The sequence below is a fragment of the Odocoileus virginianus genome, chromosome 30 (genome assembly GCF_023699985.2).
Source record: "Odocoileus virginianus isolate 20LAN1187 ecotype Illinois chromosome 30, Ovbor_1.2, whole genome shotgun sequence".
Classification (NCBI taxonomy): Eukaryota; Metazoa; Chordata; class Mammalia; order Artiodactyla; family Cervidae; genus Odocoileus; species Odocoileus virginianus.
In genome coordinates this window covers 26,614,573-26,627,554 of record NC_069703.1, presented here as the reverse complement: position 1 = coordinate 26,627,554, position 12,982 = coordinate 26,614,573, and the positions used below count along the sequence as shown (strand labels likewise).

Sequence of the window (12,982 nt, the reverse complement as noted above, 5' to 3'; positions counted from 1 at the left end):
GGGATCTCGCACTCGAGCCAGAGATCAAACCTGGGCCCCCTGCACTGGGAGCAGAGTCTTAGCCACTGTGTGCATATACTCCTTTGATAAAAGGTTTAGAGATAATTTTTAAGCCAGAATTGGTCTAAGTTTTATAATCTATTTCATGAGAGGTCAGTCCCATAAGACTGTTGCCCAGTTGGTAGTTACAAGTCTCCAGCCAGCTATAAATCAGGACTTCCACAAACTCCTCCTCGGGTTCAGTCATTTGTTAGCCTCCAATTAAAAATAAATTTGAAAAAGTAACAATAAAAAAAGAATTTGCTAGGATGGCTCACAGAACTCAGGAACACTCTTATGTTTATCAGTTTATTATAAAGGATACAACTCGGAAACAGACAAATGGAAGAGATGCAAAGGGCAAAGGACCAGGGTGGAGGAGTGGACCACACAGCTTCCAATCTCCCTCCAGGGGTGCAGCCTTCCCAGCACCTGGGCAGAAATGTTCACCAGCTGGGAAGCTTACTGAATATCCCCTTTCCAAGAGTTTTTACAGAGCTCAGTCTCCAGTCCCCTCACTCCTTGCAGGAGACAGGGAGAGGGGTTCAAATCCTCAATGAGAAGGGTTGAAGTTCAAGTCCTCTAATCCCTGGGTCTTTCTGGTGACCAGCCCCATCCTGAGGTGCTCTAGGGACCAGGTCCTAAATCACTTTATTAACGTAAACTCCGGTGTGAGTCAAAGGAGCTTTTTCGAATAAGATTGTGAGCAATCAGGAAATTCCGTCTTAGGAGTTCTGTGCTAAAAGTGGGAATTAAAAGTGGGGACAAACAGTGTTGCAATGAACAAGGGGATGCGTATATTTTCTGAATTAATATGGAACATTTTCTTCAGATGAACTGCTGAATTACATGGTAGTTCTAGCCCCAGTTTTGCAAGGAACTTCCATAGTGTTTTCCAACCTGAATGCCCTCTGTCCCTCCTCTCTGCCATGCCACTTTCATTCCTTATATTTGAGCTCCTTCTCTGAACTCTCACCTCACTCCCAATCAGCTGCTACCTCTCACAAACCCTTCCACCTCAAGATGCTCCTGGAGACAACATCTTTTTACCCCTAAAAAAAATGTTATACAAACGAAACATTTTTCATCTCTAAGAAGCACACTACCCAGGCACTATGCCAGAGAGTACACAGGCATCAGTCCGGAAGTCAGGCCCAGTTTCAGAGTCAATGACGAACACCAGTTCTTAAACTCTAACACACTAGCAGTAGGACAAGTTACAGTACAAAAGAAAAATGACTCCTGGTATAATTGCAACAAAGGTCAATTATTTTTCTGTAAAAATGTCCAGTACAGTTCTAAGATGAATTCACTCAGGTTCATTCTGGTTTCCTATGGAACTAAAACTAACTCCCTACTTCATTTTAGAAGGAACTCAATTAACCCAACCTTCTTCCAAACAAGAGGCAATAACTTCAGGGATCAAGTCAGTTTTCAAAGAGAATAGGAAGATTTCTAACTGTTAATGTTATGGTTAAAAAAAAAGCCAAAGTGAAGGACCAGATGAGGATCACTTCAACCATGATGAAAATAAGTGAAAATAAGAAATTTCTCTGATCAAAGTAGAAACTTTTCATAATTCTGGCCAAAATGATAATGAATATTTTATAACGCAGAAACAGCGATGCAGAAAAATGAACTGTTTTATGCTAACAAAACCAATTTAGAAAATAATATTCAAAACGTATGGCTGAACCACCTGCAATACTGTAAATCAACTAGACTTCAATAAAATATACACATTAAAAAAAAATTTATGCAGCAGTGTAACTAGTATTTAATAAGTGAAAGTGAAAGACACTCAGTCATGTCTGACTCTTTGCGACCCCATGAACTATACAGTCCATGGAATTCTCCAGGCCAGAATACTGGAGTGGGTAGTGTTTCCCTTCTCCAGGGGATCTTCCCAACCCAGGGATGGAATCCAGGCAGGTTCTTTATCAGCTGAGTCACAAGGGAAGCCCAGAATTTAATAAAACACATGCAAATACCCTAGTAAATTACAAGTAGCAAACACATAAACACAGGGGGAAAGACACAACATTAATTGATAAAGTTTCAAAGAAGCTGAAAAAAGAAACAAGGCAGAAACAGAGAAAGTCCTGAGCCAAGTGAAAAAGAGAGACAGGAAGGGAAGTGAAAGCACAAGAGCACTGATGGGAAAGCGGCTCACAAGAAAGAGCGCTGAGCAAGAACGGTTTACAGACGAGGAAACAGCTCCGTAAATGCTGACTGGTATGGGCAGCGTCACATCCACCGTCAAACAGCAGTGTCAGAGACAACTCGGGCCGGACCTGAAATGCAGAGTGCACAGGGTTCTCTTCACTTACCGGCTGCCCAGTCTCCCTTCCTAGTCCCATCCCTTGCTACCATCTGTTTGACAATTACAGCTGACCCTTCAACAACACAAGGTTTTATACATCACTATGTAATTTTACAGTCGGCCCTCCACAGTCATGGTCCACATCCAGGGATTCACCCAACCTTGGACTGTGTAGTGCTGCAGTATACATTGCATTGCGGAGGAGCGGGGGGGAATCCACAAGTAAGCGGACCTGCACAGTTCAAAACCCATGTTGTTCAAGGGTCAACTGTACTTGGTGAGTTGAAGGAATCAATAAGTGAGTCTTAGGCAAGGTCTTCATAGTCTTTATCCTCCAAGGATCCAGTGTTTTTCTTTCTCCCCAGGTATGTGACTTATGCTCACAGCTTCTCTAGTCCTCCAGAACAGAGGATGCCTCAATTTGATTTGTCAATCCTGCTCTTCCCCAATTGCCCTGGACATCCCCATTAGAGTACCTCTACCTTAAACCCAACTGTTTTTTTCAAATCCAATCTACGTCTCAATTGCTCAGCTGATCTTTTCCTGGAGACCCTGGCCAACAGGACCTCTCTGACCGCTGTACCACTCACTTAACATTAACCATACCTTTTATGTATCTTCAGACAGCCTGAACACTCTCATTCTTAAGGAATTAGTATTTCCTAGTCCCCTTTAAGTAATGTATGCTTTTACTTACACGATGGGTTTGCTCACGTGCTGGATTCACAATACCTTGTTACTTCCTGCCAACAAACTACTTTTGAAGGAGAGAAAAAAAAACAAGACCACCCCTGTCAAGTCTCCCCTTTTTCCTGCCCTGTTCTGTCTGTATGAGCTATACTGCACAGTAACACATATGCTCGGATACTTTCTTCCCTTATAATGTTCATACATTTCCTTTCATGAATCCTGAGCTCTTTGAGAGCAGGGACGATCCTTACTTATTTTGAAATTCCCAGTGTCTTGCAAGATATGCACTAATTTGAGTAGATTCCTTAAAAAAAAAAAAAAAAACTAGGACTAAAACTACTAGATGACCCAGCAATCCCACTACTGGGCATATACCCTGGGAAAACCACAATTCAAAAAGACACATGTATTCCCAATGTTCATTGCAGCACTATTTACAATAGCCAGCACATGGAAGTAACCTAGATGTCTACTGACAGGTGACTGGGATAAAGAAGCTGTGGTACATGTATACAACGGAATACTACTCAGTCATAAAAAGGAATAAATTTAGTCAGTTGAACTAAGGTGGATGAACCTGGAGTCTGTTATACAGAGTGAAGCATGTCAGAAAGAGAGAAACAATTGTAGTATACTAAATGCATATATATGGAACCTAGAAAAACAGTACTGATGAACCTATGTGCAGGGCAGGAACAGACGCAGACTGGTGGACACAGCAGGGGAAGAAGACAGTGGGACGAACTGAGACAGCAGCACTGAAACACATACACTGCCATATGCAAAACAGACAACCAGTGGGAAGCTGCTGGGTGACACGGGGCGCTCAACGGGGCTACAAGGTGCTCTGTGACAACCTGGAGGGGTGGGATGTGCGGGTGGGAGGGGGGGGATACATATATACCTAAGGCTGATTCAAGTTGTTGTATGGCGGAAACCAACACAATACTGTAAAGCAATCATCCTCCAATCAAAAACAAAGTTTAAAAAAGAAAGATATATAAATAAATCAATGCCCCCTACATATCCTCATAATACCGTCACAAACAAGCAGATAACTATAGTTAGCCAGTTTCTCCAAAACATTGGTTATTTTGGTATCTTCAGTTCCAAATAAAAATTAGCAGATCAATTAAACCCACTGAATCATCTGACAATTCTTTATTCCTCAAAATGGGAAACATGAAACATAAGTAAACATTTTTCAGTAAAAATAGAAGTTACAGTTTTAAACAAAAAGAATTTAGGCACTTAAAATGTCAGGAGAACAGAAGCAGTCTGAAAACATTTATTATGAAACTAAAAATAGCACACAGAAGAAATCACGAGATTTAATGTTTGTAATGTCTCCTCCTTTATAAAAGAAAAACTATGATCGAAAGTCAGATGAAAGTATATACTATATTAAGGTGAATAAAATCAAGACTAAGTCACATGTTAAATCAGCTTCACACAATACTGTATAGTAAAGTTTTCTAAAAAGACTGTCATGAGTCAGTGAAAAGTGGCTGATTTTTAGGAATTTAACAGGTCTTGGCAATTTTCTGGAAATTGCTCAAGGCTCCATTTTGCACCAACAAGTAACAGCTTCCTCATCTATACTCAACCTACCCCACTCAGACACTTTCCCATCAGCATGTTTTTTATCTATTTTTTTAATTGAAGGATAATTGCTTTACAGAATTTTCTTGTTTTCTGCCAAATATCAACATGAATCGGCCACACGTATATATCGTGCTACCAATCCACACTCTCCGGAGCAGTTTCCTATTCGTGTGATCCCCATTTTCCCCTCTTCCCCTTACTCCTGCTCCCCATCCCATCCCTACCACCATATCATATCTCCTGCCAAGGTCAGCTGTGACTTCCAAGTTGCTAAATCCAACAGACGGTGCTCCAATTTTCTCACAGGAGCTTTCCACAGTGGTGAGTGCTTCTCCACGGCAGCAGGGGCACCTGCTTCAGGCTGACCCTCTCACATGCCTGGCCACTGTGCCCATCTCCCGGGCAAGCTCAGCCTCCTCCAGTTCTCTTTCTAGTCTCTCCACAGGCAATCTCACCCATCATCTCTCCACTGACGGCGCCAAGATGATAAACTAGTCATCATTCAACTTCCCCTTCTCCCAATCCATATACTACTATTAATTACCACATCTGGCAATTTTGCCTGTAAGTCTCCCTTTCCTCAGTATTTCTGCTAACGATGTAAGGATCTAAGAATCAAATAAGCTAACATGAAAGCACTTTCATGTTAGCTCAAAAAAGGGGAAAAAAAAAAATTAAATCTGAGTATTAGTATTCATTAAGTTGAAATCTCCGTGAAAGCAAGGACTTTACAAGTTCATCTTTCATTTATTCCACATCATACATCTAGCACAGTACTTTGCAAATGGCAATCAGTAAAGGTACTGCAATGAATTATTTGTACTGGTTTAATACACATTCAACTGAAATAGTCACACATTTAATGGCAAGTATTTCCCAAACCACGTCATCATTTGACTCCTAAGAGATTAGAATTTTAAGTCACTCTGTAAAGTGTAAACTACATCAGATACTTTTGATAAATATAATGCTACTTACCGAAAGTTAGAAAAAACTGTCATCTTTTTTTGGCCTAGCTTTCCTGAAAACATTCAAATCCCAGCCTTTAGTCCAAAACCCATATAAAGTTTCCTGCTTCCCAACTGCTCATTTGAATGGGAAAGTTAAAATATTACAGGAATATTTAAGCTGTAAATACTCAAAAGGCAGGCAGAATGACTTCCTGAAAAAAAAAATTCCCTCTCATTTTCACATCTTGCAATGTGAGCTGGAGTGACATTCTGAAGAGGAACAGACATTGAGATTAAAAAAGTGCTGTTGCTCAAAAAAGTTCCCAAACTTTTGGCTACAGGCACATTTAACTACAACATCAGACTGTCATCTAGTAGTGTCTCATCAAATCAATTCAAAAATCTCCCCACAAGACAAGACAGGCTCTACAGTAAGTGGTGCTGGGAATGCTGGACAGCTACAGGGAAAACAACAAGTTGGAACATTCCTCCAAACATATACAAAAATAAACTCCAAATTGTTTAAAGATCTAATATAAGACAAGGCTTCCCAGGTGGCGGTAGCCGTAAAGAATCCACCTGCCAATGAAGGAGAGGTAAGCAATGTGGTTTCGATCCCTGGGTTGAGAAGATCCCCTGGAGGAGGAAATGGCAACCCACTCCAGTATTCGTATCTGGAAAATCCCATGGACAGAAGAACCTGGCGTGCTACAGTCCATGGGGTGGCAAAGAAATGGACATGACTGAGCAACACAATATAAGACATGACACCATAAAATTCCTTGAAGAAAACACAGGCAAAACATTCTTTGCATAAATCATAGCAGTATTTTCTTAGATCAGTCTCCCAAGGCAAAGGAAATAAAAACACAGTTCAGTTGCTCAGTCATGTCTGACTCTGCAATCCCATGGACTGCAGCACACCAGGCTTCCCGGTCCTTTGCTATCCCCCAGAGTTCGTTGAAACTCTTATCAGTCAAGTCAGTGATGCCATCCAAGCATCGCATTCTCTGTTGTCCCCTTCTCCTCCCTCCTTCAAGCCTTCCCAGCATCAGGGTCTTTTCTAATGAGTCAGTTCTTCTCACCAGGTGGCCAAAGTACTGGTGCTTCAGCCTAAGCATCAGTACTTCCAATGAAGAATCATGATTTCCTTTAGAATTGACTGGTTTAACTCTCCAACATAAATCACAGCAAGATCCTCTATGACCCACCTCCCAGAATATTGGAAATAAAAGCAAAAATAAACAAATAGGACCCAATTAAACTTAAAAGCTTTCGCACAACAAAGGAAACTATAAGCAAGGTGAAAAGACAGCCTTCAGAATGGGAGAAAATAATAGCAAATGAAGCAACAGACAAAGGATTAATCTCAAAAATACACAAGCAACTCCTGCAGCTCAATTCCAGAAAAATAAATGACCCAATCAAAAAATGCGGCAAAGATCTAAACAGACATTTCTCCAAAGAAGACATACAGATGGCTAACAAACACATGAAAAGATGCTCAACATCACTCTTTATCAGAGAAATGCAAATCAAAACCACAATGAGGTACCATTTCACGGCAGTCAGAATGGCTGTTATCCAAAAGTCTACAAGCAATAAATGCTGGAGAGGGTGTGGAGAAAAAGGAACCCTCTTACACTGTTAGTGGGAATGCAGACTAGTACAGCCACTATGGAGAACAGTGTGGAGATTCCTTAAAAAACTGGAAATAGAACTGCCATATGACTCAGCAATCCCACTCCTGGGCATATACACCGAGGAAACCAGATCTGAAAGAGACATGTGCACCCCAATGTTCATCGCAGCACTGTTTATAATAGCCAGGACATGGAAGCAACCTAGATGCCCATCAGCAGACGATAGCCAGGACATGGAAGCAACCTAGATGCCCATCAGCAGACGAATGGATAAGAAAGCTGTGGTACATATACACCATGGAATATTACTCAGCCATTAAAAAGAATTCATTAGAATCAGTTCTAATGAGATGGATAAAACTGGAGCCCATTATACAGAGTGAAGTAAGCCAGAAAGATAAACACCAATACAATATACTAACGCATACATATGGAATTTAGAAAGATGGTAACGATAACCCTATATGCAAGACAGAAAAAGAGACACAGATGTATAGAACAGACTTTTGGACTCTGTGGGAGAAGGCGAGGGTGGGATGATCTGAGCGAACAGCATTGAAACATATATATTATCAAGTGTGAAACAGATCACCAGCCCAAGTTGGATGCAAGAGACAAGTGCTCAGGGCTGGTGCACTGGGATGACCCAGAGGGATGGGATGGGGACGGAGGTGGGAGGGGGGATCGGGATGGGGAACACATGTAAATCCATGGCTGATTCATGTCAATGTATGGCAAAAACCACTACAATACTGTAAAGTAATTAGCCTCCTACTAATAAAAATAATTGGGGAAAAAAAAATTGACTGGTTTAGTCTCCCTGCAGTCCAATGGACTCTTAAGAGCCTTCTCCAACACCACAGTTCAAAAGCATCAATTCTTCAGCGCTCAGCTTTCTTTATAGACCAACTCTCACATCCATACAGGACTACTGGAAAAACCAGCTCTGACTAGACAGACCCTTTGTTGGCAAAGTAATGTCTCTGCTTTTTAATATGCTGTCTAGGTTTGTCATAGAGCTTTTCTTCCAAGGAGCAGAAATCTTTTAATTTACAAACAAGACTTTTTAAAAAGCTTTTGCACAGCAAAAGGAACAGTAAGCAAAATGAAAAGACAACCTATGAGAGAAGTATTTATTATAAATGATGCAACTGACAAAGGGTTAATATTAAAAATATACAAACAGCTCACATAACTCTATCCAAAAAAAATTTTTTTAATAGGCAGAAGACCTAAATGGACATTTCTCCAAAAAAGATATACAGATGGCCAACACGCACATGAAAAGATGTTCGACATCATTATCAAGAAAAACGAAAGTCAAAACCACAATGAGGTTGTGATGAGGCTCATACCTGTCAGAGTGGCTACCATCAAAAAGTCTACAAATAATAAATACTAAAGGAGAAAAAAGAACCCTACTACACTGTTGGTGGGAATGAAATTTGGTGCAGCCACTAGAGAAACAGTAAAGAGATACTTTAAAAGACTAAAAATAGAGCTACCATGAGACCCAGCAATTCCACTCCAGAAAAGATGAAAACTGTAATTCAAAATCAACATTTGAGTACATGTATATTAGTGACACTATTTACAACAGCCAACACATGGAAGCAACCAAAGTGCCCGTCAGCCGATGACTGGCTTAGAAAGAAATTTTCTACCATAGTGATACTGGGCAATCCTAATTTAAACAAAACTGGAACCACTAAAAGGGTTGATATTAGTAGTTTATTTTACATATTCATATATCTACTTCCTTAGTGTTCTATACCACTTACTATTACAAATTATTAAAAGTAAAATCATAAAAGGGAAATTTTTAAATTACCATTTAATACCAGAGGAGACTAAAATAACATGAATGCAAAATGCCAGCTGGTATCATGGACTCAACCCTGGAACAGAAAAAAGGGCATTCGTGGAAAAATTGGTGATATCTGAACATAGTTTACAATTTAGTTAAAAGTATACTATCAATATAAATCTTTTGTTTTGACAAATGAACCAAGGTGATGTGACATGCTAATATTAGAGCAGAGGAGCCGGGTTATGGTATATAGGAATACTCCATATCTGCAACTTTTCTATAAATCTAAAATCATGCCCAAATTTAAGAGTTTTTTTTTAAATAGTACCTAGTCACCCAAGCACCTGTCACCCACAATTTAAAAAAAAAAAAAAGTCCTCCCTAGACTAGATTTCCATCTAAATCACAACAGTCTATATTATACTCATTCACGTTACTTTTCCTTCATTATACATATAATTTCTAATTATCTATTATTCATATGATGACATTTCATATGCTTTCCTCTATAAAGGCAAAAATGGCATCAATTCTGTTCTCTTTCTCATTCCCAGCACCTTGCCTGACATAGAATAGGAATTAAAGGCTCTAAGGGAGCAATTAACTAAGGAATTGTTAAACAGAACCAGACAGCAGAGAAGCACATAAGCAACGAGAAAAACGCTGGGACTTTTTGGGGCTCTGACTCCCCAAACCAGGCAGGGATTGATTTTCCCCATCCATCCTTCCTTCAAGAAGGACAACTTTAAATCATCCAGTGCACACAGCTCACAAACCAGTAACTGAGACCCAAGGACACTAGGTGACTTGTCACCTCAACCCCATACACCCAGCCCTACACCCAACACCACCATCCTATTACAGAACCAACGCTTTTTACAGAGAAAGAATGAACTAGGAAAAGACGAAAAGGAAAATGCCAGTGACTGAAGAAGTCTTACTCATTCCTAAGTTTTAAGAACTGCACAAAACACTCCAGAACACAAAAGGATAGAATAGTCTATACAGTACACTCCCCTGTCACCACTTCTTCCCAGTAATAACCTTCTAATACACAATTTTAGGAGCAACTCAGCAGCACCCCTCAACTCCTGAAACAAACCTGGGGAACCAGAAAAGGTTATCATCAAATGACTGCTCTCCTGGCCACTCAAACAAAACTCCACGGTGACAACTATTCAGCCAGCCACCAAAGAGAGGCAGCATAATATAACGCTTGGGTAAGAGAGCTCTAGATTTTCAAACAGGCGGGTCTGATCACAGCTTCCCCTCTTACTTGCAGTCATCTGGGGGCAAGTTGGTGTGTCCAAACAGCAGTTCTCTCTACCTGTAAAATGGGAATAACCACCAACTTAGACAGTGGTTAACAGTTTTACAGATACTACGCAGAAACTCTTCGTAGGAAACCTGGAATGTTATAAAGGCTCAGTAAGTGTCAGCTGTTTGTCATCTTATTCCTCTACAATCAATTTCACAAGGCCTATTCCCTCTCAGCTGACACTTATTGAGCCTTTATAACATTTCAGGTTTCCTACCAAGAGTTTCTGCATAGTATCTCTAAAACTGTTAACAACTCTCTAAGGTGGTGGTTATTCCCATTTTACAGGTAGAGAGAACTGCTGTTTGGACACATCAACTTGCCCCCAAATCATGGCAAATAAGAAGAGAAGCTGTGATTCTCTCTGCGATTCCTAGCTGACTCAGTGGTAAAGAATCCGCTCGCCAATCAGGAGACAGGAGAGATGGGGGCTCAATCCCTGGGTCGCGAAGATCCCCTGGAGGAGGAGATGGCACCCTACTTCAGTGTTCTTGCCTGGAGAATCCCGTGGACAGAGGAGCCTGGTGGGATACAGTCCATGGGGTCGCAGAGTCGGACACGACTTAGCGACTAAACAACAAAATACACAATAGCTTAGAGCACATTTTCTAAAGTCAGCCTGGACAAACCAGCTCAATGTCTCTGGGCCTCGGGTTCCCCACCTGTGAAACGGGCTGGATCATTCCTACCCCGCTCGGGTTGCTCGGAATTACCCATTCCATTACCGGTGCATAATTAAAATATACCTAGGGAAAAGTAAACCTTCAACTCCCAACCCCAGACCAGTAGGATTCATCCCAGGCCCATCGCCACAGATAGCGGCCAGAATACCAAGGTCGACCCACCTCATACCCCCCAATCTCTCCTCACGGCCCGCAGCAACACACCCCCCGCCCGCCCCTCCAGGACGGGTTTCGGAAACCGCAGGGGTGTTTCCTTCCGAGGACCTCGTCAGAGCCCGGCTAGTGAAAGTGGCCAACCCCCAGCCCACCCCGCCCCCAAAGCGCCGGGAGGGAACCCCGCGCATCCTTCCTCCCCCGGACAGCTCGGCCGCTCGGGCTGCGGTTCCCCCCGGGCTCACATGGGCTCTGCGGCCCGGGCCCCACCTCACCCGCTTCCCGGATCCCACGGCGGCACCTCCCACCCACATCGCGGGGCGGCCCGGTACGCCCGCACCGCCGGGATAGGCGGCCACGTCGGGGACCCGGGGCCTCCAGGCCGGCCGCATCCTTCCCCCGGGCCAGGGTTGCCCTCGGGGCGCAGCCCTGCCGCACGCGGAGGCCCCGCCGTGCCCACAACGGGCGCCGCACTCACCGCGACGCCGGGGCCCCGGTTCCTCGGGCCCACGCAGGCCTGGGTTGCGCCCCCAGAGCACTCGCGCCCTGGGCCGCCTCCTGGGGACCCTGACGCTGCCGCCGCGGTCGCACTGCGAGGGGACGGCCGTCTGCGGCTCGGTCCGCCGCCACCGCCTCGTCCCAGCCCCGGCCGCGGCGACGAGCGAGGACTCGCACCCCGGCGCCGGCAGACCAGCGTCTGTTGAGCCGAACCGCCCGGGACGCGCACCCCCGGCAGGCGCTCGTTGCATATGCAGAAAGGCCGCCGCCCATTGGCCCGCGGGCGGTGGCGCGTGCGGGGCTGGGCCTATCGAATTCCGGCCGGGAGCGCGGCGGGCGGCCGGGGGCGGGGCGGGGTTACTACGGGTCATTCGCCCGAACCGCGGCGGACGGGACCCAGCCGCAGCCTGCGCGGGGCGGGGACCGGTCGGCGGGGAAGGACTGGACCGCGGCTGCGGGGGAGGGGAGCCGGACTGTGCGGCCGCGACGTGGGCGGAGGAGGGGCCGTCCGGCTCGGTCTGCGGGAGGGCCCTTCCCCTGGGGTTGGAAAGATCACCGCCTCGCCCCTCCCAAAAACTACAAACGCAGATGTTGCTGTAATCTATAAATCTTAGTATAGATCTGGAAAAAAGTGCGCCATTATCTTCCCTCTAAACTGGATTACGTGTTTCGTTCTTGCACAGATTTGTCCGATTTTGCAAAATGATTTGGGGAAATGTCTGAAGTGAGAGGGGCACAGAAATTCAAAGCAGGTTTTTTATTCTTGCTTTGGCTTCAACGAACCCAGCAAATAGCCCATCTCACCTCGGTGCATTCACTCTTTATACGCATTGTAGGCAGACGCTTTACCGTCTCAGCTACCAGGGAAGGCATATACAAGGTTGATACTTGCTTTCTAAAGGATAAAGTTGACCCCTCAGTACTGTTTTTGGACTTCTTTTTATGAAGCTGAACGTGTTTCTGTATTTTGAAGAGTTTGCCATTATATTTCAATTTAGACACTACGAATGGGGAAAAGAGTGCAAGTAGACTGCCTTCTTGCAAGCCAAAAAAGCAAAATACAAATGACTAAAATAACAACTACAATACACTATTAAAAAGATGGCTTTCATTACGCAAGCTGTAGTGGGGTTGAGCTTTTTTTTCCTCTCTCTCTCTCTGTTTAATTCAACATACTATTTAGTGGTCTGTGAACGAAGTTAAAACTTTTAAGTCAGACTCGATTCCACAAGAAGTAAAACATTTGGAGGGTTTCATTTTGTTTTGAAGT

The 12,982-nt window shown here is 43.6% G+C and overlaps 1 protein-coding gene across 4 annotated transcripts in view; it reads right to left on the bottom strand.

Annotated features, from left to right (window-relative positions):
- Positions 1-11,945, bottom strand: part of ACSL3 (acyl-CoA synthetase long chain family member 3) — a 72,716-nt gene extending 60,771 nt beyond the window's left edge. For all 4 annotated transcript variants that reach the window (XM_020900175.2, XM_070458705.1, XM_020900176.2 and 1 more), the window contains exon 1: positions 11,693-11,945. The gene's annotated coding sequence lies outside the window, so the exon portion shown is untranslated. The remainder of the gene's footprint in view (positions 1-11,692) is intronic.
- Positions 11,946-12,982: the final 1,037 nt, after the last annotated feature.